Below are 7,106 nucleotides of genomic sequence, written 5' to 3'. Positions count from 1 at the left end.
CTCGGTAACTTGTTCTTCATCAAGACAATCTTCAAAAGTTAGGGTTAGGTTTAGGGTTAGGGTTAGGTTTAGGGTTAGGTTTAGGGTTAGGGTTAGGGTTTCGGAACTTGCTGTAGTTCCACTCGTTGTAAGCATCACGCTCAACCTTTGGGTTCCGGTCCTCTCGATGATTCTGACCTTCCACCCTGCAGCTTCCAGGCCTTTCCGGTGGTGGTAGCATGTATGCTTCTCTGCGTTTGTCTACCGAGTAAAGCCTTGTTGTAAAACAAAGGACTTTGTTCATTCTTTGCCGTGAAGGGGCGCACGGCAAAGACAACTGCCGCACGGCAAAGGGGCCCTTGCGCACGGCAAAGGACTTTGTGCACGGCAAAGGAGCTTTGCCGCACGGCAAAGGTCTTCGCACGGCAAAGCTCCCAGGTAAGTAACCCTATCGGGCCACGCGTGCGTCGTCCCGACCACACAACGCACGCGTGACCCAACCCAGCTCCACCCTCCTGCGCCCCCCTCCCACGCCGCCGCCGGAGCACCTCCCTGCTGCCGCTGCCGGAGCACCTCGCCTGGTTGCTGTTGCTGCTGCTCGCCCCTCCCCCGCCGCCCGTTCTGCTCGCCCCTCCCCCGCGCGCGGCCCGTGCTGCTCGCCCCTTCGCCGCGGCTCGTGCTGCTCTCCCCCTCCCCCGCCGCCCGTGCTGCTCGCCCCTCCGCCACCGCCCGTGCTGCTGCTGCTGCTCACCCCCTCCGCCCGCCACCAGCCGCGGGATCTGCGGCCGCCACCAGCCGCGGAAGCTCCGGCCACCACTCGGTATGTGGCTAGCTTCCACTTTTTTTGTAAATTTGAATGTTACTTAGTATATTTAGGGTAGTTATAAAATAATATGCATGCTAATTGGTAGTTAAAATAAAATTGCATGAAAAATACGGTAGTTTAGTATAGAAATTACTTTAGAAATGGGATTTAGGGCACAATTTAGTAGAAGTAGTGTATTTATAATAGTGGGATTTAGAGCAAACAAATGGTCTTTATCGCTAATTACTGTTCTCGCTATGCAGGCGATGTTTCGAGGTGGACACAGGGGCCGGTGTTGTCGGGCTGCTTGAGGAGCGTTGCTCAGAGGGACCGTTTTACCGGAGGGGATTTTGCCGGAGGGTTGTTGGTCTTCTTCGCCGGTTGTCGATCACGCTTCGAGGGTGAGAATCCGTTCGCCTCTCTTGTACCTAGGTTTTTTTTGTGTCTAGATCACCAAGTATGTCGTGATACCTAGGCGTCTCTTCCCGACCGTAAGGGTTACGCGGATAAATATGCATTAGTGGTCTCGCATATTATGAACCGTAACTCTTACGGCATTTATCGGGACAGCCGGCGGATGCGTAGTTGGGTACGTTCTCCCTGCTCTACCCCGATCCGAGACAGGATTTCGGTAGCGCCTTCCCGTTGTTCTCCGGATGCACACCCCTCTCGGCTTTTTGCCGAGACGTGTATCGAGAGAGCAGCGGGGAGGTGCTGCCGAAATCCTGTCTCGGATCGGGGTAGAGCAGGGAGGATGTACTCAATCTATGGATGCGGCTGCTAGGAGCCCACCTAGTAGAAATTCAGGCTGATGCATGCGTAAAAAAAATAAAAATATGATGCATTTAATTACTATTTGATATAAATGCTATGTTTGTCTGTTTTGGTGCTGATTAGAGGATGGATAATCGTGACTGGATGTACGATGGCAGAATTAGTCAGTGGAACTATACTGATGAATGGGGACAAAAGACCGAGCAGTTTGTAGACAGGGCGTTTGACATCCCTAGCAGACCTAGAACAGTTTGGTGCCCTTGTAGTAAGTGCGCTAACCAAAAGCCACAGGACATGGAAACTATGAGTAATCACCTGCTCAAGTTTGGGTTCACACCGTCCTACAAGACTTGGACTTTCCATGGAGAAAAGACAAAGAAACGTGCTAGGAAGGAGGTGCGGCAGATTCAACCTAGGGGAGAATATGAAACTGGGTTTGATAGGTGCTTAGAAAACTTGGCTAATGGTAATGTGCCTGAAAGCCCTCATGTAGAGGCGGAGACACCTCAGGATGCGGAGACAAGTGAGGATCTGGAGGAAAACACAAAGGAGTATTATGAGGCTCTGTTTGCTTCGCAGAAACCCCTACATGAAAATACAGAGGTTACCCAACTAGATGCCATCGCTCGCCTTATGGCCTTTAAGTGCCACATGAACTTGTGCAGAGATGGGTTCGATGAACTTCTGGTCATCGTTGGCAGCATTCTGCCGAAAGGGCACCTCTTGCCGCAAAACTTCTACTATTCGACCAAATTGCTCAGTGACCTTAAGATGCCATCTCAGCAGATACACGCTTGTCCAAAGGGATGCATGCTATTCAGAGAGGAGCATGCTGACACAAATTATTGCATCAGATGCAAATCCTCTAGGTACTTTGAGGTAGACCGCAATGGTGATGGTCAGAAGAGGAAGACCACGATTGCCAAGAATATCCTCCGCTATCTTCCAGTCCTACCGAGGATCCAGCGGCTCTTCATGACCGAGGATACTGCCCAGCAGATGAGGTGGGCCGTAGAAGGAAACAGATACACCGACAAGATGATACATCCGTCGGATGGTAGTGCATGGAACAACTTTGTCAAGAAATTTCCACTGAAAGCAGGTGACCCGAGGAGCGTAGTAGTTGCGATATCAACCGATGGGTTCAATCCATATGGTATGTCGGCTGCAGTATGCAGTTGTTGGCCAGTGTTTGTTATTCCCATGAACCTCCCTCCTGGCATCTGCATGAGATCAGAGAACATATTTGTGTCGATGATAATCCCAGGGCCCAAATACCCGGGTAAGAACATGAATGTGTACCTGGAACCGCTGGTAGATGACTTGGTTCGTGGCTGGGAAGGTCACGGGATCCGAACATATGATGCATCAAAGAAGGAGTACTTCGATATGTATGTCTGGTACCACACGTCCCTGCATGACCTGCCAGCACGTGCTTTGTTCTGCGGGTGGTGTACACATGGGAAGTGGCCTTGCCCACAGTGCAGGCAGGCCGTGACTTTCTTCTGGCTAAACAAGGGAGGAAAGTATTCATGCTTTGATGAAGCTCGACAGTTCCTTGAGCGGAGGCATGAATACAGGAGTGATGTAAAGAGTTTCAAGAAAGGCCGTGTTGTCCATGACCCGAAGCCAATTCTGAAGACCGGAACGGAAATCAAGGCCGAGTTAGATGCTCTTCAGCCTAGCCCTGATGGGAATGGTTTCTTGGGATATGGGGAGACACACCAATGGACTTACAAGCCGTGCTTATGGAAGCTCCCTTACTTTGAGTTTCTTGAGCTCCCGCATAACATTGATGTAATGCACACCGAGAAGAATATCAGTGAAGCCATTTGGAGCACCATTGTGGACACTGAGAAGATGAAGGATATAATAAAGGCTCGAATTGATCAAGAAAGGTGGTGCGATAGGCCAGAGTTGAACATGCAGCCACCTCATGGTGCCAAAAAAACATGGACTAAGCCACACGCTCCGTTCTGCCTCACAACGGCCCAAAAAAGGGAGGTCTTCCAATGGCTGAAGGACTCCTTGTTTTTTCCTGATGGGTTCGCAGCCAACTGGATGAGGAGTGTGAACTTGGAAATGTTGCGAGTACAAGGACTCAAGAGTCATGACTACCACATATGGCTTGAGCGGATAATGTCGGTGATGATTCGAGGCTATGTCCCTGAGCAGACTTGGCGAGTGCTGTCGAGGTTGAGCTTTTTCTTCCGCCAGATTTGTGCTACGGAGTTAGACACTAAAGTGATTGAGAAGCTGGATAGAGAGGCACCCGTGTTGCTTTGCGATCTAGAGAGGATCTTTCCTCCATGGTTCTTTAATCCGATGCAACATATGATCTTGCACCTCGCGGAGGAATGCTTAAAGGGGGGGCAATTGGGGCCGTTGGCAGTTTCCGCCCGAGAGAGAAACACAAAAGCTTCATCAAATGACAGGCAATAAATGCAAGATCGAAGCATCCATAGCCGAGGCAGTCCTTAACCTGGATGTGGCAAACTTCACCACGAAGCACTATGATCCCAACATTCCCACAAAGCACAACCTGGTCCTCCGTTACAATGCTGCCAACAATGAAGAAGTTATTTAGTTATTCGCAAACATTCACGTCCTTGATCCGCTCGTATGTTCGTGGCTAACTCTTCCTCTTTTCATCGGTATAGACAATTCACGGCTATACATTGGAAGAATACCCATAGGGAGCCTACCCCGGAGGAATCCAAGGAAATTTTTGATAAGGGCGGCGGTTTCGGTTTCAGTAGCTGGTTCTGTGGTTTGGTTCTATTCTATCCAAATTTACTTGCACTTCTGACATTTATCGGTCATTTCTTGTTCTAAACTTCTCGTGCTAAACTTGTAGGCAAGAACTGACAAAGAGATGAAGTCAGAGCTAAGAAAAATTGCTAGGGGCTTTAACCATTCCGTCGACACGTTCAACTCCTATGACGTGAACGAGTATCACTTCCAGACCCATAAATACACAACAAGCCAGCCGAACGCGAAGACAATAAATAGCGGGGTGGTATGTCAAGGTGATGATGGGCTCCATTACTATGGAAGAGTCGAGGGTATATACGAGCTGAATTACGGGTTTGACAAAGGGCTAAATCCCGTCGTCTTCAAATGTCATTGGTTCGACCCACATCGGGTGAGACGGGATCCTGAAATTGGGTTGGTCGAATTTGAAGGAAGCTCTGTTTATAAGGGAGAGGATGTGTACATTTTGGCTACCCAGGCCTTTCAAGTATTCTATCTCCCGTACGCGTGCAAAAACCCGGCAAAACGTCTACATGGATGGGATGTTGTGATGACGGTACCTTCACGCAATAGGCCGCCCCCGCCAAACAAGGACGATTACCGCCGCGTAGACCCCTCAACAAAGAATGTCGAGTTTTAACAGGAAGAAGGGCTCCCCGGCCATTTCACTATCGGCTTGCCGGCTGTCGATGACATGGTCATAGACGATGAACAAGAAGATGCGGGCATGGATGAAGACAATGCAGAAGATGAAGCTGAGGATGTTTGTGCCCCTGAAGACCTGAGTTTGCTCGAGGCGTTCAAAGCAGGGATGGACCTCGATGCAGATGGACCACCTCCAGGTTTCATTGATGATTATTGGTTCGCCGAGCCTGATGGCGATGACGAAACATGCGGTCCAATTACGGATGGCGACACAGGCTACTGATCTATGTAGTAGTAATTGTGAGGCTAGCCTATTTGTAATAACTCTATGTAATAGTTATTCTCGAGCTAGGTTATTTGTAAGAACTCCGTGCTATGTTTAAGAGAACTCTATGCAAGCTATTTGTTGCTTCCACTAATGTTCATCTATTTGCATTATTTTTGCTTTCAGTAATATTCATCTACTTATTATATCTTTGTTGCTTTCACTAATATTCATCTTTTTACATTGCGTACTAATAAACCACTCTCTTCATTTGTGTTTGCAGGTGATTGAAACATGCCGCCAAAAAGGGGTCTTCGAAAGAAGCTTGAGGACTTGGTAGGTGGGAGTTCTTCGAGGCGGGCACCCCGAGCTCCTACCCCCCCCCCCCCTCCTAGCCCCCCTCGGAGGCGTGGATCACGTAGGAAGAATGCGACACGGGCACTCACTCCTAGCCCTCCCGCAGCCGAGGATGATGATGAGGTGGAGCATGGGAGTGAGGAGGACGAGGAGCACGGGGGTCGGGAGGACGAGGAGCACGGGGGTTGGGAGGACGAGGAGCACGAGGAGGAGGGTGAGGGGGACGAGGAGGACCTCTCGGAGGATGAGGGGTTGGGGGACTTACCGTATGAGCCTAACCCAAGCCTAGCTTGGAAACCGCCGGAGGAGGAGCAGTACGTTGCCGCTGAGGAGAGGCTGCAGCCACGTGATAGGAGGCCGTATCAGCGTGGGAAGAAATAGCTCCCCAAGCTAAGAACGTGGCCCTACAGCGATGTTGTTCTAGTGCCCGCTGGAAGGAGGTACATGCTACTTTTGGCATTTCGTTATCGCAATTTTATCATTATTGAAATTTTTATCACATACATACTGATGTTGTCGTTTCATTGTGCAGTTCGTTCAAGTACGGCGACCCATCGAGGAAGCCGGCACGTGGCTACACGAACATCCTTGGAGGCCTGATTAGAAAGTATTTCCCTGTGCTTGTCAATTTCCCTACTGGTGGCCGCGACGTAGCTTGGAGGTGGGCGCACTACAGCCTCGCGCCAGATCCTTATGGGAAGCACGCCAACATGCATGAGGTAGTTCTACACAAATTCTGGGTACGTGACTTTTGACTTCTTAGCATTCAAACACTCCTTGGTTGACAATAGTTGCACTAATACCCCTTGTTTTACCTATGTGCATGGTTGCAGAAATACTTCACGAGGGCTGAGGGTAAGGAACTTGCGTGCGATAATATCGTACACGAGATATGCAGGACGAGGGTGACTGTCATGCACTACGAGGCCCGTGTTCAGTGCGTCCGCAACTGGCACGCCGACGGCAAAGTTTGGATGTCTAAGGACGACGCTCGAGACACGCTCATGGCACCGTGGCAGTACCTGCAGGTATTTGCATTTATGTTTTATTGATTTTTTTATCGCCATGTAGTTTATTTTACCATAATGGGTATATCTTGTGTATGTAGAACCCTCCTCAGTACGTCGGCAACGACAACCAGTGCTTTCTGGCGATGGTCATGTGGTGGACATGCCCCCAGTACCTTAAGAAGCACGAGGAGGGCAAGCAGAAGCGGGCAGAGATGCGAGGTGGATCGCATATCCAAGGCAGCATCCCCCTCTCTCTTCACATGCAAGCCGAGGTGAGCAAATGGTTCCTTCATTCTGTGATTTCACGTTATATATTGTTAACTCTGCAGGGGTGTCCCACTTCACTTAATTACATGTTCTCTTTTGCAGGAAGTCAGGACACGAGCGAAGCCGAACATATTTAGCTTGATTCGAAAGATGAAGACCAGGAAGACGCCCCATCCTGAGACGGGGTCCACGTGGGTCAACGAGCAAGCCGAGACCCAGTGTACGGCGTATGTCTCGAAGTTCAAGCAGA

Source organism: Lolium perenne, chromosome 6 (assembly GCF_019359855.2).
Source record: "Lolium perenne isolate Kyuss_39 chromosome 6, Kyuss_2.0, whole genome shotgun sequence".
Classification (NCBI taxonomy): Eukaryota; Viridiplantae; Streptophyta; class Magnoliopsida; order Poales; family Poaceae; genus Lolium; species Lolium perenne.
Note: the sequence above shows the minus strand (reverse complement) of the source record.